Source organism: Cricetulus griseus, chromosome 4, assembly GCF_003668045.3.
Source record: "Cricetulus griseus strain 17A/GY chromosome 4, alternate assembly CriGri-PICRH-1.0, whole genome shotgun sequence".
In the NCBI taxonomy this organism is placed as follows: Eukaryota; Metazoa; Chordata; class Mammalia; order Rodentia; family Cricetidae; genus Cricetulus; species Cricetulus griseus.
In genome coordinates this window covers 29,977,583-30,000,200 of record NC_048597.1, presented here as the reverse complement: position 1 = coordinate 30,000,200, position 22,618 = coordinate 29,977,583, and positions in this window count along the sequence as shown.

Below are 22,618 nucleotides of genomic sequence, written 5' to 3'. Positions count from 1 at the left end.
GGGAATTCCTATCACTTAAACTTTCTGTTTCGTCTCTTGAGAGAAGCTTCAGCTGTAGAAATGGCTCCAGTTGCCTTTTTTTCTAGTACCTTTTAGCTTTTGATGAACCCACTGTTTTTGGTTTTTAAGCATCCTATGCAAGATGATAAAGGCACTTTGGTGGTAAAAACCTCCAAATGAGATAAATTGCTCTATTTAAGCCATCTTCTCTTGATGAGAGTCCTCCTTAGAGACAGGTGTACAGTGAAACACATTTTCCCTTTCAGCCTCACATCATGGAATTCCAAACTAAACTCAACTGCAGAAATGAGCACTAAAATAGCACTACCAGACTCAAGAGATTCCATGTTTCCTAACTGAGGAGTTTTGGAGCTTTTCTATTTCAAGCCTAAATCATATACCTTCTTAATTTCTAAGCATTTAGGTGGGTTTCTTTTGTTTCCCTTGACTTATAAAGCAGGTAGTTTCTCTGAAAATGCTCTGGGTTGTGACCTAAGATATCTACTTTGTATTTCATCATCTGTCGTGAGTGTGTGCATGCATGTGTGTATGTCTGTGTGTGTGTGTGTGAGAGAGAGAGAGACAGATCCTGATAATTCATATTTCATTTTCCTAATAGTTATTGCATTGCATATTCTACTTAGAGAGTCTGAAAGATAATTAAAGTGAATTGTTAACATAGAAATGTAAAAATGCTGTAAATTCTATCATAACAAAATGACATTGTTAAATAGTTTTCTTGAGAGTATACTGTCCAGGGTCTGCATGCCATGAAAATACTATAAATGGCATGAGTATTGATTATCCATATGCTTCCATAGACCTCATTGATTGACCAACAGAAGCCTTTATATTTAAAAGGTTGAACCTTGTTCAAACAGCTAGTGTTCATACTGTCTCCATTATTCATTATGTTTAAATTTAATTAGTTGGCTGACTAATTGCAAATGATGTTGAACAAGCTACTGATTCTCTGACTGTGACTTCACTAAAATAAAGTATAAGTCACTGGATACATGTATTAAGTTGTTATATTGTGTTGAGTGCTATTTCCTGTGGACATTGTTAGAGATATGAAGATGGAGGGAAAAATCCATGTCCTTATACAACCAACATATGACCTACCTGTGAATAAGAAGTTAGTGTAAATTTTATGTTCTTGTATTTTGTTAATATAGACAAAGGGGTTATATTTCATTTAATTATACTGACCTTGCTCTCAAATTTGCAGGATGGTATGGATTTCACATGGCTATTTCAACACAATCTTTCCAGTAAAGATTGTTCAGGAAAAAAGTTGTGAAGGGCTGCATTAATTTTCTATTCTAAACAGTCTATCATCACAAACTTGGGGAATTTGAACAATATATTTATAATAATCCTAGTTTCCCTGGGTCAGAAGTCCAGACATTGTAAAATGGACCCTTTATTGTAAACCTCAGTAGAGTTGAATTCTAGGAAATGGTCAGATTGAATTCCTTTCTGGAGCTTACAGCTTTCTTCCCATCTCTCCTGGTTCTTGGCAGAACTCAGGCTCCCAAAGATGCAGTCCCCTATTCTTTTGCTTTCTGTCATCTCATGGCTATGCAGAACTCTTAGGGACCACCCCCCATTTCTATGTGCCAACTTGTGCCTTAGAAGCTCTTTCACAAAGCACATCACACAGTTCTAGAGGCCAATGGGTTGGGGTTCCATGCCAGTAGGACAAATTAGAGCACCACACTTAATCATTGGAACAATAAATCCATCGTCTTGGATTTGGTAACCACATGGTGGAGGTGTCTCTTTAGCATGTTCTATTGGTGAGTGGAAATTCTGGAACGAATGAACACTGGGAGATTGCCACTCAAAAGGGATTGTGTAAGATGCTTCTGAAGACAAGACATAAAAAACAGAGAGAGACAGGTTAGCATCTCCCAACAGAAACATTTAATAGTGGAAACTTCATTTCACTGGTCTTCCTATGCATACATAATCAATTCATAAAACTATACAATTGATAATAATATTTCAAAGTGATGTATGAGAGAGAAAGAAACACGTAGAGAGACCGAATGGAAGGGATGGAAGAGTGATGGAGATGGGGAGGGAAGGAGAGACAGATAGATAGATCATAGAGAAAATGGTAGAGTAGTGGAATAACCATAATATCAATAAATGCATTACTGAAAGACTGATTTTTCACATGAAACTACAAGAAAAGTGATAACCTAAATAACAGGAGTGGGTTCAGCAGATTGGTGAATATATGAGGAAGGGACACATTTTTGGGTGCTGATATTGGAAAATAGGCTTGGAGTGAGAATTTGGACCAGCTGAGCAAAGACCTGGAATTTATGACATGATTTATATTTCTGGATACTGCAATTTCTTTCCCCTTGAGTAAGCAGGTTAGGCAAAACTAGCTAACAATCATATTCTGCGCAGTACTCTCTGATTTAATCTCAGAAAAATGAACAATGACAACATCACTGTTCTTGAGGCAGATTATTATGCTTTATTTCATGATCAAACATTCTGAGTATATAAGGTGTTTCCTTTTCTGGAAGAAAATTAATTTTATATTTACATTTATATTTATTATTATTATATTAATTATTATTATATATAATTATATATATTTTATATATAATTATATTAATATATATATATTAATATTATATTATATATTTATATTTATATTCAATTAATTTTATATTTATTTTGTGTCTGTCCATATGTGTGTGTTGGGGGATATATGCTCACATGCCTCAAACTGAATGCTGAGATTTGTCTTCATCAGAGTTTCCAGTGCTATGACAAAGCGCCATGACCAAAGACAATTTAGGAAAAGCAACATTTTCTTTGGATTCCATACTCCAGGTTATAAGTCCATTGAGGGAAAGAAACTAAGGCAGGAACCTGGAGGCAGGAACTGAAGCAGAAGCCATGGAGGAACCCTGCTTGCTAGTTTGTCCCCTATGGCTTGTTCACTTTCCTATAGAAAGAAGGATCACCTGGCCAGATGTGGTGCTGTACCCAGTGAGCTGGGCCTTCTCACATCAATCATTAATCAAGGAAGTCTTTAAACTTTTCAACGCTTTAATAGTTCAGGTCATCTTTTAAAATTCAACATCTCTTTAAAAGTTGAAAGTCTCTCAATGGTGGGCTTCTGTAAAATCAAAACTAGTTTACATACTTTCTTCAAGAGAGAAGAAACAAGGCACAAGCACAATCACAATCACAATGACATTGAAGCAACCTCAAGCTCTATCCATGGTAATAGTCTGTGATGTTCTTCTGGGTCAGCCATAAACTTCTAGACCCCAAATTGCCCATGTCTCCAGCTCTCCTATCCATAACACACACTGTTTGACTTGTAGGCTCAGGTGGGCTACACTCCACAGTTTCCACTTTGGCAGTCATCCCATGGTACCGGCATCACCAATATATTGGAGTCTCCACTCCAACTGGGGTTGCACCTTCGCAAATAACACCTGACCCCACCAGACTATGTTCAGGTCCTGTAGCCCTGCACATGCTAACTCCAGGTTCTCTCCATGACCCCTTCATGCCTTCAAAAACTGTACTAACTGGATGCTATCCAAGCTACTACCAATTATCCTACAAGCATGAAGTACAGCCTTTGCTCTGAGTTTAGAGTCTATACCATAACTTCTGTATGCTGACCCTGGCTAAATATTTAACAGAAGATTTTTTCTCAATAATATTTTTTTCTTAATTGCTGATAATCATCCAACCAGCATCAGTTGTTTTCAGAAAGGTGAAGGTTTCAGTTCAGTGCTTCTGTCTTCTTCTTAATATCAGCTGATTCCTCAGCCCCAGCCAACAAGTCGCAGAGTCTTAATTCAAAATATCACACAAATGGCTTTGGTAGAGTTTTTAATTTCCCATTGAAACTTTACAAGCCATCGTCTGCACCACTCTCAGCGTTAACTTCTTAGTTTCAACAACAGCTCATTAAGCTCTGATTACTCAATAGCTTTTTAAACTCAACCTTCCAAAAATCCTTTGACAATCTTCCCTAAACTAATGCCAAGTGTGTCAGAGCAGTATCTCATGAACTGGTACTAATTTATGTCATAGTTAGGGGGTTTCTATTGCTTTGATAAACACCATGACCAAAAGAAACTTGGGAAGGAAAAAGTTTATTTCACTCCTTGGGTTATAGGCCATCATCAAGGGAAGCCAGGGCAGAAACTCAGCAGGAACTGAAGCAGAGGCCACAGAGGAACTCGGCTACCAACTTGCTTTGGATGCTTTCTTGTACCAGCAAGATCCACTTGTCCAGTGTGGGCACTGCCCACATCACTTACTAACCGGACCCTTCCACATTGATCACTAACTAAGAAAATGTCCGATAGACTTGCCTTCCAGCCAAATTTATGAAAGCACATTCTCAAGATTCCCTCCTCCCAGATATATCCAGGCTTGTATGAAATCAACAAACAAACAAACAACAACAACAAAAAAACAGCAGCAAAATTTCATATGACAGTTTGCAGTTCTCCTCTAGCCTGTACGTTAGGAGCGTCTAACTGAGGGCATTAGGTTTGGGAGCAAGCAGTTTTATCAGCTGAACCATCTTTCTGGTTCCATAACATCAAGTTTATGATTATGCTATTTGCTTGTTTCCTTACAGATGTTGTTTCATGAGTGTTTTCCCATAATTTTAAAGAAATCACTTCCATGACACAGCAGAATTGACATATTTTCTTTCTATAATCAACATCCCTGCAGTCAGCAGGAACAGAGCTGCCAGGTGTGAGTTCAGAGCCCTGTATAGAGTGTTGTATCCACTCTGCACATCTATGTGACCAAGGGCAAATACTCTGACTTCTGCACTTCAGGGGATTTTCACATTGTCTGCTCCCACAGACATGCAGGGGTGCATCCAGTAAGACTCTTCCAGTCTATCTTGTGGACTTCTCTTGACTCTCTATACTTTCTCATCAATACATCAGCAATATCTAAAAAAAATACACACATCTTAAGTCCATTCTGGATTTCTAACTTTTTTTTTTTTTGAGACAGGGTTTCTTTCTGTAGCCCTGGCTATTCTAGAACTTATTCTGTAGACCAGGCTAGACTCAAACTCACAGAGACCCATCTGCCTCTACCTTTTGGGTGCTGGGATCAAAGGTGTATATGCCACCACCACCCAGACTTCTAATTTTGAAATGTTGGTTGAGATTTTCTTCTGTCAATATTAAGAACCATAACATCATTACATAACCTCAAAGCAGTTAAGTTGTTACAAATTTATACTATGTAAACCACAGTGCCATATTTTCACATAAATGGATGGAAGACAGTTGTGGATAATAACACATAAAATTATTAATCACAATATTATAGTAAAACAGTCAGGAGGTGCCATATTTTCAATATTAGAAACCTAATCATCCCAGTTTACTTTTCTCATGAAGAGAAATAAGTTAGTAGTTATGAAGCCAAAATAGTTGCTATTAACTTAAAAGACATACTTAATCCCTTTTGTTAAAAAATATTTATTTATTTATTTATTTGTTTGCTTATTTACTTATTTATTTTACATCCCAGTCACAGTATCCCCACCTCCTCCCAGTTCCTTCCCTGGACCCTCCTCTGTTCCCACCCACGAATTCACTCTTCCTAATTTCTGTTTGGGAAAGGGCAGGTCTCCTATGAGCATCAATAAAATACGGCATAACAAGTTGCAGTAAGACCAATCTCCTCCCCGTGCATTAGGGTTGGGCAAGGCAAACCAATATAAGGAGTTGGGTCCCAAAAGCCAGTGAAAGAGTCAGAGACAGCCCCTGTTCCCACTGTTAGGAGTCCCACAGCAGACCAAGCTACACAGCTAACATATATGCAGATTACCAAGGTCAGTCCCTTGCAGACTCCCTGGTTGTTGGTTCAGTCTCTGTGGGCCCCTGTGAGCTGAGGCTAGTTGATTTTGTGAGTTTTCTTGTCACATCCTTGACCCCTCTTTCTCCTAGAATTCTCCCCACCCCTTCTCCATGATTCCTTGAATTTTGTCTAATTCTTGGCTGTGGGTCTATATCTTCCATCAGTTGCTGGATGAAGACTCTCTGGTAACAGTTGGGCTAGGTACCAATCTGGTCACAGAGGATGGCCAATGGTCACACTATGTATCTGCTGTTGCTAAGAGTCTTAGCTGGGGTGATCCTTGTAGATTCCTAGGAGACTCCGCATAGCAGGTTTTTATCTGATTCAGAAATGTGTCCATTTCCAGTTGTCTTTTTCAGTAGTGCTGCCACTTATTGCTCACATTCCCATCCCCAGTCACCCCTAGTTCCCTCATGATTCTCTGCTATTTCTCCTTTCTAGGGAGAATCTGGCATCCCCTCATGAACCCTCCTTGTTACCTAGCCTCTCTGGGAATATGTATTGTAACACAGTTACCCTTTACAGTTAATATTCACTTATGACTGACTATATACCTTGTTTGTCTTTCTTGGTCTGGGTCACCTCACTCAAGATGATTTTTTTTCTAGTTCCATCCATTTGCCTTCAAATTCCCCGGTGTTCTTAATTTTAGCAGCTGAGTAATATTCCATTGTGTAAATGTAACACATCTTTGTCCATTCCTTAGTTGAAGGACATCTAGGTGTTGTTTTGATGATTTTGCTCTTTTCATTCTTTGGCTTTTTGGTGAGGGCTGTCAATCAGCACACAAATAAATCAGACACAGATTCTTATTATTATTTTCAGATGCCTGGCCTTAGCTAACCTTGTTACTAGCCAGATTTTCTTAACTTAAATTAATCCATCTACCTTTTTCTTCTGGGATTTTCCTGTTCTCTTACTTCTGAAAATCTTACTCCATGTATTGCTGTGTTGTTATGTAGCTGTGTAGCTAGCCACGGATATCCTACTCTCCTTGTTCTCTTCTACTCTTTTCCTTGTCTCTCTTATTTATACTCTGTGCCTGCCAGCCCCACCTATCCTTGATCCTGCCTCACTCTTGGCCATTCAACTCTTTATTAGACCACCAGGTGTATTAGACAGGCTCAGTAACACAACTTCACATAGTTAAACAAATGAAGCATAAACAAAGTCACACACCTTAAAATAATATTTCTCAACATCTAGGTTGTTTCTAGGTTTTGACAATTACAGATGAAGCAGCAGTGAACACAGTTGAGCATACATTTTTTTTTACAGACATTGAAAGAACAATACTCAACTTCTTATGGAAAAATGGGGGAAAAAGGATAGCTAAAACAGTCCTGTACAGTAAAAGAACTTCTGGAGGCATCACTATCCCTGATTCCAAGCTCTACTACAGAGCTATAGTATGTAAAAAAACCTGTGTGGTATTGGCAAAAAACAGACAGGTGGCTCAATGAAATTAAATCATAGACCAAGACCTAAATCCACACAATTATGTGGACACCTGATTTCCAACAATGAAGCCAAAATTATACAATGTGGAAGAGAAAGCATCTTCAATAAAAGGTGCTGGTCTAACTGGATGTTGGAATGTGGAAGAATACAAATAGAGCCATATCTATTACCTTTCAAAAATCTTAAGTCCAAGTGGATAAAAAAACCTCAAAATAAATCCAGATACACTGAACCTGAAAGAAGAGAAAGTGGGAAATCATCTTGAACTCATTGGCACAGGAGACAACTTCTTGAACAGAACACCAATAACCCAGGCACTAAGATTGACAATTAATAAATGGGACCCCATGAAATTAAAAAGTTTCTGTAAGGCAAAGGACACAATCAATAGGATGATACAGCAGGCTACAGAATGGGAAAATATCATCAACCTTATGTATGACAGAGGGATGATTTCCAAAATATATAAAGAAATGAAGTAGATATCAATAAGCCAAATATAAATTTAAAAATGAGCTACATATCTTTTTTTCATTTTTCGATCGTTTTCTTTTTTAATTTTTAATTTTTTATATATTTGAATTACAAACAAGATTGATTTACATGATGATCCCAGTTCCCTTCTCCTTCCCATCCTCCTCTGCCACCCCCAACTAAAATCCTACCTATCATATGTCCTTTCTTCTAATCTACACCTGACTCAAAATTTCTGCTTCCTCATGACCTCTGCATCCTTCCTTTTCTTCCCTTCTCACTCTTGTAGCTTCCTCCCCCCTCTTCCCATGTTCTCAATTTGCTCAGGGGATGGTTGATGGGGAATGTACTTCTTTGTATGTTTATCTTGTTGATTATTGAATGAAATACTGTTTGAACAATGAGATAGCAAGTTAGACAGGACTAGGAGTCAAAGAGGATTCTGGGAAATGTAATAGGGAAGTGGTGATCCAGGCAGGAAGTGACATAGCAATGAGATTCATACTTAAACAAAGGAAACAGGAAGTGTCCCTCTTTCCCCTTCCCCTCCTCCAGTGGCGGGATGTGAGCCACTGGCAAGGAGGGATGCCAATAAGGCGTCTGATAAGTTTCATAAAATATAGGGTTTCTCTCAGGACTCCTGAGATGATAAAGACAGATCCAGATAAAGAAAAACCTCTAAAGGTTTACACTGCGTTTAAAAATATATGTAGCCCTATGAGAGAAAAAAATAACAGGAGGAAATAGAGTAGCCAGTTGTACATGACAGTAGGATTTGCTGAAGGAAGCAGAGGCAGGCAGATTTCCACAGAGAAAACTTTTCTCAGGAAAAAAGAAACAAAAGAAAGTAAAAATAAAGTAATAAAAAAGCCACATAAAGATGGAAAATACACAGAGACTCTGGATACTATATGTAGCCCTATGAGAGAAAAAAATAACAGGAGGAAATAGAGTAGCCAGTAGCACATGACAGTAGGATTTGCTGAAGGAAGCAGAGGCAGGCAGATTTCCACAGAGAAAACTTTTCTCAGGAAAAAAGAAACAAAAGAAAGTAAAAATAAAGTAACAAAAAAGCCACATAAAGATGGAAAATACACAGAGACTCTGGATACTATATGCCTTATTGTTGTCTTTAAATTGTTTGATTGCCGAGGAAAGACTTACTGCTGCTAAAATACATTTGGTTATAAATGCTGCTAAATTAATCCAACTTACACATTTTAAAAATGTTTTGACTTCAAAATTTAAGTCTAAGGACAGGGTACTTGGAAAAAGAATTTCTGCTTGTATTTCCCCAGAAAATGAAAAGCTGTGGATTCCTTCCAGACTAACATGGTTTGATCAAGCAAGACCCCCTGAAGCTGAGATGACACAGCCTTACAGACTACAAAAACAAGGACTTGGTCAGATTTCTGTGTTTTATCATGATTCCAATGGAATGAATATCGCCCCTAATCAGCAGGAAGCAGTTTAGAAGGAATGACGCCCAAATCCCCAAATATTGTTTATAAATGTTTGTTTTCATTTAAACAGGGTTGGTTATAAATGATAATGAGCGTCGTCAATTTTTTTTTTAAAGAAAAAAGGGAAATAGGATATAGGAATGAATACTTTGCATTGGTATAGATTTTTCATTTATTGATACAACTTTAAGGTCAATTTTATGATATGTATATGTCTCCTCTTGTTTAGGTATTGTATTTATACAGATTTTTTTACCTATAATAGTCAGAACTTATAATTAGTTTAGTTAGGTTTTCTAGATATACAGAAATGTATTTGAGATGAATAGGTATTCTTCAAACCTTTCAAAGACCTACAGAAATGTGGCATTTAAATAGTTTAGGGTTTTTCTTGGCAGTGAGACACAACTGATCCTGGCACACCAATTATGCCAGACAGGAAGATGGGCATCGAAGAAACTTGTTATGGAGTTTGCTTTCAACATGGCAAGATCAGCCATTTGGTCAAGAAACTGCTCTTGCCTGGACTGTTTGTTGCTGTATAAACTGGATATACAGGACCCACAAGAAAATGACTGCTGAACTTACAAAACAAGAGAGTACTGAAGGGGTCCTGTTGAAATGGAGAAGTGTTCCAGACACACTGTGGCCTATGGGCTGAAGATGGATGCCCCACATTACAAAGGAACTTTGGGTGACTGTCCAGTTATCGAGATGTCCTGTCAATTCTAGAGTTTATGTATTTTCCTTCTGTGGTCTTTGATAGAGTTGAAGACAGATAGTTATGGTTATAGTTTTCTTCAGTTATTATAAAACATAAGTTATCCTTCTTTTTATTTAGACAGAAAAGAGGAGATGATGGGAAATGTACTTCTTTGTATTTTTAACTTGTTGATTATTGTATAAAATACTGCTTGGCCAATGAGACAGCAAGTTAGACAGGACAAGGAGTCAAAGAGGATTCTGGGAAATGTAGTAAAGAAGTGGTGATCCAGGCAGGAAGTGTCATAGCAAGGAGAATCATACTTAAGCAAAGGAAACAGGCAGTGTCCCCCTTTCCTCTTCGCCTCCTCCAGTGGCGGGATGTGAGCCATTGGCAAAGAGGGATGCCAATAAGGTGTCTGATAAGTCTTATGAAATATATATATTTATGATAATTGAGACTGAGCTAACAGATGAGAATCCTAGTCATTGGCCATGCAGCTTTGAACCTATTACAAGTCTCTCTGTGTATTAATTTGGGCCCTAACTCAGGTGGGCGGCTGGTGTGAAGCATACACATGGGGCTTGGCGGCTTTGGCAGAAAGTTTTACTGTAACAGATAGTGACCCTTTTCCCTTCTCCAGGGGACAAAGTTTGTCTCTTGTAGGTTATTCCTTGTTTACTAGGTTCTCTGGCAGTGTGGATTGTAGGATGGTAATCCCTTACTCTCTCTGAAATCCATAAATGAGTGAGTACATATGTTTGTCTCTTTGTGATTTGGTTACCTTACTCAGAAAGGTTTCTTCGAGTTCCATCCTTTTTCCGGCAAATTTCAAGATTCCATTATTATTTTTCTGCTGAGTAGTACTCCATTGTGTAAATGTACCACAGTTTCTCCACCCATTCTTTGGTTGAGGGGCATCTAGGCTGCTTCCAGTTTCTGGCTATTACAGATAGTGCTACTATAAACATCGTTGAACCAGTTGTCTTTGTTGTATGAATGTGATCCTTTTGGGTATATGCCTAAGAGTTGCTGGATCTTGTGGTAGACTGATTCCCATTTTCTTGAGGAGTCAACATACTGATTTCCAAAGTGGCTGTAGAAGTTGGCACTCCCACCAGCAGTGGAGGAGTGTTCCTCTTTCTCCACATCCTCTCCAGCATAAACTGTCATTGGTGTTTTTGATTTTAGCCATTCTGACAGGAGTAAGATGGTATCTCAGAGTTGTTTTGATTTGCATTTCTCTGATGGATAAGGATGTTGAACACTTTCTTATGTGTCTTTCAGTCATTTTAGATTCCTCTATTGAGAATTGTCTATTTGGTTTTCAATTCTGAACATTTATGTCCCTAATACCAAGGCATCCATGTTTGTAAAAGAAACATTACTAAAACTCAAATCACACATAAAACCGCACATACTTATAGTGGGAGATTTCAACACCCCACTCTCACCACTGGACAGGAACACCAGATAGAAACTTAACAAAGAAACAACAGAACTAATAGAAGTTATGGCACAATTGTACTTAACAGATATCTATAGAACATTCCACCCAAATATAAAACTGTTTACCTTCTTCTCAGCGCCACATGGAACCTTTTCTAAAATCGACCACATACTTGGCAACATAGCAAACCTCAACAGGTACAAAAAATTGAAATAACCCGCTGTGTCTTATCAGACCACCATGCTTTAAAATTATAAGTCAACAACAACACCAACTACAGAAAACCTAAAAACTCATGGAAATTAAGTAACACTCAATTGCACAATTCATGGGTCCAGGAAGAAATAAAAAAGAAATTAAATATTTCCTAGAATTCAATGAGAATGCAGACACAACATATCCAAACCTATGAGATACATATCAAAATAAAGAATTCTCAACAAAAGAATCTTAAATAGCCAGAAATACCTAAGGAGATATTCAACATTCTTAATGATCAGGGAAATGCAAATCAAAATCATTCTGAGATTCTGTCTTACATCTGTCAGAATAGCTAAGATATAAAACACAAGTGACAGCTCATGCTGGAGAGGATGTGGAGCAAGGGAAATACTCTTCCATTGCTGATGGTAATGCAAACTACCAGTGTACAGCTATGTTGGAAGTCAGTGTCAAAGTTTTGTAGAAAACTGGCAATCAATCTACCATAAGATCCAGCTATACTACTGTTAGGTATATACCCAAAAGATGATCAATCACCACAAGGACACTTGGTTGCCAACCTTAATTCTTAACATATTAGAAATAATTACTTTTGTTTTAATCCATGAATCTTATTTCAAGGATATACATACAATTTCTAGCTTCTTTTTCAACTTTGGAGCTGAAGCATTTTTTCTAGTGAAAATATTTGATACATCCTAAAGTAAATGCAAATTCAACAACATATGGACAATTTCAAAAAGTCTCAGATGGATCTTCAGGGCATCACCTTGTAGTCAGTCGTCAAGATAAGAGTGAATATCTGAATATCCCATTGAAAGGAAACATCACATCCTTTCTTTATGGAATTAAAACTTGGTTACAGTTTTAATTTTAGTGTATGCTTTCTAAACATCTGGAACACAGTTACTTTCTGCTGATTTAGCAACTTAAGAGTTTTTCATCATTCCTAACTGAACTATTGACATCTTTGCCTTGTAGGTTCTGTTCATGCACTGTGGTTTGCAAAGCAAATATTGCCTTAATTATAAGGGATGATGAAATACTTTCGTTTATTCATTGTTTAGGGTTATATTCTTTTGTCTTAGTACAAGTTAGTGTGGTTTTCATTTTGCCTTAGTTTTAATGTTTTTGTTTAAGCGCTACATATTTTAAAATCTAGCTTGGAAAATTTATGTTTTATATTGCATAGTACCTTAAGATCAATAGTCCTTATGCTTTCAACATTAGTCTTATTTTAATTGTTATATGTATATCCATGGAGCCAGAGCATTATAGAGTGTTTTTAAGCTAACATGTGGTCTTACCCTTTTCTAAGCAATGAAACAATGGTAATAAAATTTCGATAGAAATGTCACTTCTTTTTAGTGAATGGGACAGGACTGTGACAAAGGTTCATTTACCAAGTGAAAACAGTTGTGATTCAAATGTCTAATGTGTTTCAAGAGGCTTTCTGAGTCTTGTGTGGAGAGGCTATGGTTTTGAAGTCCCATTTACGAATGAGGATTTCTTATGCACCTATTCTCTGTAATTTTGACTAATTGTAAGCTTTTGCATTATCCACCAGCCCCTGAACAAAAATATTCTTTTTGTTTTACAAGCCAATTCTGTTTTCAAAAAGAAATTTAACTTTTTTTATTTCTTGTGATGTATGGCTTATTCTCTTATTCTTTCTTTGGATATCCTTTTCACATGTTTAAAATATAATGATCCACCCATAGTCACCTGTGAATAACATGACTTTCAAATAGTCTTTTATTGTTACACATACAAAAATTTAAAAGATTTTATTAAAAAAGTATTAGAAATGTTTGCATATGTTATAACTACAATAATCTGCATTTCAAACTTGTGACTGTCTTGATTACTACTTTGATTTCCATTATTTGTAGGGGACTAGCAGAGAGTCAACATTGAGAGATCAAAGGAAGAACAAGAGAAGCATAGAAAAATATTATCCATGTGAATTATTTGGGGAAGAGTAAGTGGACCTTACATATTTTGTTTCCTTGATTGCTTCCTTCACTCACTGTATAATTTGGAAATTGCCATTCTTCATATTAATATCCTACTAAAATGGTAGGTAGGTATCAGTTCTTATCCCAGGGAATAGCAGTGGCAACAAAACACAGTCTTGAATTTGTGTTTTATGTTTAGTGCTTTCCCAGTTTTGTTCCTTGTCTTCTGACATCCTCACCAAGCCTTCCTTATTTGTGATTAAGAAAAACTTTTACCACCAATGTTTGCCCTTTTGCAGTCCAGATGGTGATCTTTCATGTGTCAGAGACCAACTGTACCAGGTACAATTGGTAGAATTAAGTAGATAAGACCTAATGTCTTAGTTTGGTTTCTTATCGCTGAGACAAAACACCATGACCAAAAAGCCAGTAGGGTAAGGGAAGGGTTTATTTGGCTCACACTTCCATATCACGACTGTTCATTATTCAACAAAGTCAGGGCAGTGTAGCACGAGTAATAAAACCCAGAGACAGATATTGGGGTTCAAGAAGAAGATCAGAAAAGCAAAGCAGCCAGACAGTAGCTCTTATCTCTACCCTGGCTGTCATGGAGATCCTGTCTTCTGTATGACTGGAAACTGAACTTCACATGAGACCCTTTGCTTCTTCGTTATATACCTCTTGAGTGCTGGGATTAAAGGTATGAGCTCTATTATTCTTCTAGATTGATTCACTATGGTGTGATGGGGAATGTACTGTGTATGTTCTTCTTATTGATTATTGAATAAAATACTGTTTGGCCAATGAGACAGCAAGTCTGGGCTAGGAGTCAAAGAGGATTCTGGGAAATGTAATAGAGAAGTGGTGATCCAGGCAGGAAGTGACATAGCAAGGAGACTCATACTTAAGCAAAGGAAACAGAAAGTGACCACTTTTCCCCTTTGCATCCTCCAGTGGTGGGATGTGAGTCACCGGCAAGAGAGGGTGCCATTGGAAGGCATCATCTATAAGATAAGTCTTATAAAATATATAGATTTGTGATAATTAAGACTGAGCTAACAGATGAGAAATCCTACTCATTGGCCAAGCAGCATTTGTACCTAATATATCTCTGTATTATTTTGTCCATCCATGCAGCAGGCAGAAGTCGGGTGGCTGGCAGAGACCTCTCACGTGGCGGTAGGGCTCGGGTGGCTTTTGGCGGAAAGATTTATTGTAACAGAATGGTGTAGTCCTTTGTAGTCTAGACTCAAAGAGGTCCATCTGCTTCTGTCTTTCGAGTCTATGGCTGTGGCTAGCTTTGCATTCTGATCTTCAGGTAAGCTTTATTAGATCACAAACAATATATCACCAGAGGAAAAGAACTCAAACATGGCAGGATCATGCAGGCAGGGGCTGATGCAGAAACCATGGAGGGGTGCTGCATACTTGCTGGCTTCCCATGGCTTTCTCAGAATGTGTTTTTATAGAACTCAGGACCACTAGCTCAGGGATCTCATCACCCGCCATGGGCTGGACTCTCCCTCATTGATCAGTAATTAAGAAAATGCCTTATACCTGGGTGTCATTTCTTCAACTGGGGCTCCTTCCTCTCTGATGACTCTAGCTTGTGTCATGTGACACACAAGATCATGTAGTGGGCCTATTTATTCAAGTCTCTTGCAATAATTGAAGAAGACTATTGATATCAAAGGCCAGAGATCATAGGGACTTCTGCAGAGTTTTAAGAATGAAGAAGAACTAGTGGGAAATCAACACTGACACTCTTGGAAAGTCTCAAGTACTAAGTTAAGCTACTGAAAAATCACCAAATGACATTTAGATGAGACTGGTCCTGCATAGTCTCATTGTTTTTCACATTGATAATCATGGTGGTGGAGTTTCTACCTTCCCACAGAAACTAGGGGCTATGGACCCTGAACATTTTTAATGATTATCTATCAAGGAGATTGATTCTAGGTCCTCAAAAAAGACAATGCCACGTGTAAATGAAATGAGACATCTTACACTTCATAGGATGAATCTACAATCACAAATATTATGAAGTAAATATTCTGATAAACAGGAACTCCACAATCAGGCAGAAATCAGTTTAAACTTTCCTCAAGCTGAGGGGAGATCATGAACCTAATTCCTAATGTTGTGGAACACGGGAAACTGGAGGTCTGAAGTCAATTGCCTGAGTCTGTGTGACAAGTCACACAGTGACAAGTCAGATGTGTGTTGTCCTTTTCCTAAATGTCAGTGCCTATGCTAAAATATATGTTAAAGCCTTTTCTTAATAAACTCCAGATTTGCTTCTTTAAGAAAAAATTCAGTGAATTAACTTTAATGTATAAAAGTAAGTGGCCCTAAGGAGAAATTAAGCCAAAGAGGTCTTGGAGAGCTTTTCTGAGACTGTCTCCTTAGGTTAGGGAGACGAAGCACCCACCTCATCAAGCCTGGTTTCTAAGCAGTTTGGGTGATCGGCATCCAAGGGCTCTGCTATTTTTGTAAACATTTGAAATACCTTTCATTGCAAGTAATAAGTGGCGGTTTTCTATTGCTTTCTATTCAGCAACTTTATTTCCTAGAATCCAGTTTTTATGTGAAGGCAATAAATTTTAATTACTGACTGGAGGAATTTGGCATTTTACTGTGCATATACTACCAGGTAGATCCACATTGTTTTATTAGCTGGCATAGGATAGAGAGGTATAAGTTAATGCTTGTATGTGTTTGGTGGGTTAAGACTTTTGCTTTGTAGTTTAGTTTGCAGATGGATAGCTTTCCCTGTTGCTGTACATTAGATAAGTTGTGTTGTATTCTTTACTTGAAATGTTAACTTCCAATAATCCGATGAAACTATTTCCTTCTTTGTTGGAAAGAAATGAAATATTTAAAATAAGGTTTTCCCAAGTCACTTAGAAGAGAAGCCTCAAATATAAAATCACTCAAGTTTTGTAAAATTGTGTTCCTTTTAAGTGTGTGTGTGTGTGTGTGTGTGTGTGTGTGTGTGTGTGTGTATGTGTGTGTGTGTGTATGTGTGTGTGTGTGTGTGTGTGTGTGCCTGCATGTGTGTATGAGTGCCTGTGTGTGCATGCATGAATGTGCGTGTGGTGATATAGACAATTATTTAAATAACAATAAGTTTAGACACTGAAATTCAAATACAAGTTCAACTAGATTTTGCTTTTATATAAGGAGAACTGCAAAACTCCTTTATGGTCTTTTCGTCACTAATAGTGCTGTCCACGTTCTGCAGCACATTACAATTCTGCTGGGTGTTATGGGTAATATATGAATTATGTGATTGCAGCTGCAGAATATTTTTCTTCTACCCTATTTGCTTGAGTGGCATTAGTTTTAAATTTTCCCTTTCTGTTTTGAAAATCAAGATTTATTTAGAAATTATTACTTTTATTTTTAAACAGAAATTCACTTGGCTAACTGTGGTATTTTATTATTATGTGGGGGGGGTGGGGATTCATTTACCTCTTTCTGGGGAAATTGCCTGAGTCAGTATATTTTAATTCAATATTTAAAAAATCCCTGGTAAATATTATTGCTGTAGGCAAAGGTGCATGAAATATCCTATGGCCAATGAAACTGATGAAGTAATTATTTTTATTGATAAAGCAGTTACTTTTATTTTCTCTCAAGGGACTTTTCTTCAAAATAAAAGCACATTCTTTTTCTCTAATGACATCACAGAAACAAGAGATTCTTAATAATAGACATGGTCTCCCTTGATGTCAGTAAAGGGGGTCGTCCAAGGGAATTTATTGTATGATTTCAGTTTTCTATTAAATATTTAAGGGTTTTTAAAAATAACCTCACCAAACTGTCTATGAAATTGACACAAATGCACAGCTAATGCATTGGAAAGGACAAAATTTAGGAGTACTACAAGGACTTGGCTTCTGTGGGAGCCTCAAGAATCCATCACTGTTTGTGTGTCAGGCATTTTATTGCCTGAAGGAAATCTGGAAACTCAGGTGAAGGACTTTCTCTGACCCTATAATCAGTGTGGGCCATTCAGTCAGCAGGGGAATGAAGTGAAGTTTTCAATGTCACTACTTTCACTTTTATATACTCTTAAGTACGATGCAAAATAGCCTATCTTCAGTGTGTAAAAATATCCTTAAAGAAATAGTTTCAAAGTGTTTTCTGGATTTTTTTTCAAGTTGACAGTCACTTTATATCTGGTTCTATTGGTCTACTGAAGTATATGCCCTCCAAGTGACTGATCCCTGGGCTAAAATTGTAGTACAGGTGCTCACAGAGCAAAATATCCTTGTTAGCATTCTGAAAGCTCATCTGCATAATGATGCTGATGTGAGGATGTAGAAGGATGCAGATAAGCATCCTAATTTCAAGGTAGTGTTCCTGGTTGAAAAGTTCCTGTCATCTTAAGATCCTGAAGAAGAGGGAAGATGTGGCTGAAACTAAGATGTAGGCACTACTGAGTAGGTTGAAATAAAGAATGTCAGTTTATAATTTCCTAACCTGAAATATAATCTCCTAGACTAATAATATTAAACTACTACAAGTGATGTGTTAGTTTCTGAGAAGTCAAGTCACCGGTAGAACATTCTACGACTATGAACTGATTTTCGTATTCTACCTCTTGCTCGGCTTATAAGACAGGGTTCATTCAGGTGAACTTATAAATACATATAACTTATACAGTTATTATAATTAGCATTGTAGAGTAAGCTGCATTCCCATTTTTGTATGTAGAAACCTTTTAGCATTCATTCTTATGAAGCAATATTCAAATAAAACAAGTATTAGTGCTGCTCACATTTGAATTCTTGTGAATTTTCCTATCTTGTAGTGTTTTCTAGCAACTCTTAGAAATATCTTTATTTTCTTTACTCACAATTCATGTTAGGTGATGCATCCTAGATCACTCTTGTGTCTCACATATTCATATTGTTAAATATATTTGAATTTGGAAGCTTCAGAATTTGCATCTGTATCTCATTAATCAACTTTCATCTTTTCAGGTGTTAATGATGTAATTACTGCCAGGTGCACAGTCTGGCTTCATGGACTCTTATTAGTTCTGCATCACATTATCACCTTTACTATTTGGTTCTAATTGCATTTGCTTCACTACCTAGACTTCTATAGGACTTCTTATTGCATTAGTATTATTATATACACTGTAAATTGCTGAAACTGTGTAAGTGGGCTAAAAGAAAATATTGGAAAAACCTATCTCCTGAGAAGGATGTCAGCACAGTTTCTCCAGTATTTCTCACTTCATGACCCTCATCCCTGACTTTGCCCTAAGGGAAAAGAAGATACTTTTGCTTATTTATAACTTTTATGTGATTTGATTGAGGCATGTTGTGGTTTTTAAGGTAGATGTTACTATTTTCCGAATACACATATGTAGAGAGAAACCCTGTATACCTGTACTGCTGACCACGCCTATTTGGTATTGTTTTCATTTATAATATACCATCAATAGCCATATCTTATGTACAGTTTGTGTTCCCTCTCTCTCTCTCTCTCTCTCTCTCTGTCTTTCTTTCACACACACACACACACACACACACACACACACACACACACACACACACACACACACACACATATATATTTCAAATATAGTCTCAGATACAGAATCTTAGATAAAGCCTGACTATATAGCACTGGCTGAGCTGGAATTTGCTATGTAGATCAAGCTGGCTTTGATCCCACAGGAATCTGCCTATCTCTGCCTCACAAGAGCTTCGATCAAAGGTAAGCACTACTACAAAAGGCCTAAGAGAAATGCATATTTTTCTTAGATCCTTGTTGTCTTTATCTCCAATATCAACCAATTCTCTGTAGAATTTACTTACGTAGTCAGACAACTATCTTTTCATCCATTCATCTCTTCATCCTGTCACTCATCTACTTTTGAAGGGATGTTTAATTCATATTGCCTTATTTTGATACCTATATATTGCTTTACTTGAGCATTGAAAGGGCATAAATGATTGCTAGAATACATATACCACTCCTAAATAATATGTAGTACCCACTTGTCCTACAAAGTTCTTGCAATTACATCCATGCTCAATGTAATAATAATATCTTCTGAATCTTACTTTTAATTATGATTTTGAAATGATGTCAGTCTTCGTTATTGCTTTTTCAATCACCAGTATGTCATTCATTTTTCTTTTCCTTCAAGTATGTCTTGGGAAATTGAATTGAAGTTGATGTTTTATGTGGTATTTCTAACAAATTGATATTAAATTGTGTTCTGTGAGCAAAAATTAAACAAAGAAATTCACGAAATTAGAATTTTTGTTCTATGTATCCATTGCATTTAAAATTTTTCTTTCATTTGTTTTTTCATTTGTACGTTCTAAAATTTACTCACTAAGTCTAAAGTAATGGTTTTAATCATAAATGTAACCATGTATATATTTTTGTTTTTTCGAGACAGGGTTTCTCTGTGTAATAGTCTGGCTATTCTGGAATTCTCTCTGTAGACCAGGCTAGCCTCAAACTCACAGTGATTCACTTGCCTCTGTTTCCCAAGTCCTGGGATTAAAGGAGTGTGCCACCCAGCAAGTGTAACCATAATTTTACATTAAAATATTGAAATGATCTATACTTATTATCATATGTTTTTCTTAAATATTTAATATCAATCAGAAACAAGGTAGACTCCTACTTTTCTTTGTTCATGTGGCATGTTTTGTGATTTGGTGTGTGTCTGCATGCTATTGTCTGAAATCGACAGTTTGGAGGAACACAGTCAGCATTTGTCTCTCCCTCTGCTGAGATTTGCCTGTATTTTTCATTATCTTTAGATTGAGCTTCCAGATAAAGGTAAAACAGGATTTCATCATACCTTCAATCAAGATTATACTATCAAAATGATTTATCACCTTAGATGTTGACCTTGATCTCATAGTTGAGGCAGGGACTGTCAGGTTTTCCACTGTGAATTTATTTTTCCCCTCAATACACTGTACTCATTGAAAGGAAAACATGCCATACAACACATTTGTAAGATGTCTTCCTTATAGCATGAATAGTTGCAGAAGTAATTTGGAATTCTGCTTGAGAAAATCGTCTCTTCCTGCAATTATTCATAATTTATTTATGTAGATAGATATGGCCTCAGAGATGTTTATATTTGATTTTTATCTTTTCTTTTTTTTTTTTGTTCTTATGTCAGCCTTGACCAATAAGAATCCTTTCTCTTGGTTCTTTGTCCCTTGGGTTCCCTTATTTTATGATGCTATAAGATGCATCAGACTAAACTTACATATTTTCTCTCCAGTCTTACAATTACCTACTACTCCAAGGAGCCCTGGTTTCTCTTTCATAATGCTCTACAATTATTATTAATGAGTTTATGAATCAATTCTATATTTGAGGAATATACTGTGTCATGTTTGCTGTCCTTGATCTAATCTGGTTTCCCCAGGGTATTTTGACAGGTGACTCTGCCCATGCTGGTTTCTAACCTATATGATCCTCCTACATCTACCTCCTTGTTAAATGACACCATAAGTTTGCTCTTCTGTGACTGGATTCATGATTCTATGGAATGAGAGTGTTGCTGTCAATACTAGGATATATAAATTTCTCCAGGAATATGGACCAAAATCTCACAGACATACTAAAACAATCCTGGCAGAAATGAAGATATTCTAAAGAGGCACTTGTGCCTCTCACTTTGGCTATCAGATTATAATGCAATGCATCCAAAAGAGCCTGGAATTTCCCCAGGAATTGTACACTAGGAGAAGGAAAATGCTATAAAGAAGAAAGAACCTTTGGTGCCAGCTGGATTAGGAGATAGTCTCTTGGAAAGCAATTCTACTCTATTGTGACAGCTTCTCAGACCACTTTGCAGGAGGGACCAGAAGGTAGACAACGTTGATGAATTGGAGTCCTTATCAGACTGCTCACATATTCATACCTTTCACTTTCTGTTTAAACCTAAACCTCTTGTTAGGACTTAGAGGTGGATTTAAGGGATTCCTGGATGTGTTATTTTCCTCTTCCCAATGTGGCCACATTGCATAAATTTCATTTTTCTGATTTTCAATATTTCTTGTTTGATTGGCCTGCTGAGGATGGGTGGCTTAGCCTGGATTGTTAGGGCTACCAGGGCCCCAGTTCTGATGTAACAGTTTCAGCAATAGTATATAGTGTCTTGTTTGAACATATGCAATACCACCTTTCTGAATGTATAATGTTTCAACATTCACAGGAGACAGATATCCACAGCACTCATTATATTTTTCCTCAAAATTTAATGACAAAACTTCTAGGCGTGAGAGAAAATATGCATCTTTTGGTAATAATGAAGAGAGAAGTGTTCTCATTCAAGGTCACTGTGTGGAGAAGGAAGCCTTGTAGAAAGGAAGGCTAACCAGTAAGGAAGCTCCATGTTCTGGGGACAGGAATTGCTCTTTTCATAGAATTAACCCACCAGATCGCACTTTGAAATTAATAGTCCAATGAATACTCCGTAATCATCAGCTGTTGAAAGAGGTCTTACATAATGATTAAATCCTCAGGAAAAAGATCAGTTAAGCTAAAGGAAGGATTTAATTCTTCTTCAAGTATTTTAGAAATAGCTCACACTAACTTTGCTTAGTGAAGAGAATTTACACCCTTTATCAACTTTATAAATACAAATTTATCCAATAAAATGAAAAAACTGTAACATTTAACATATGTAGATATAGAACCAATTTTGGAATATTGATTTGTTCAGAGATTATTATATATATATACTGTTTAGAATTTTCTATACAAAAAGAATCTGGTTTAAAATAATAGATACGATGTTTGTCATGACTGAATAGTGTAATGGACTTAACTCACAGAAAATATTCCATAAATTTTAGCCATCATAATTGGCAATATTAACAAAATCCAAATTACTATTCAATAAGAAAATGTTTCTGACTCTATATAATAGACAATGTGAAATTTAAGTTTTTTGCTTTAGTCCTATGTTACGAATCAAACCGAGGGCTTCCTA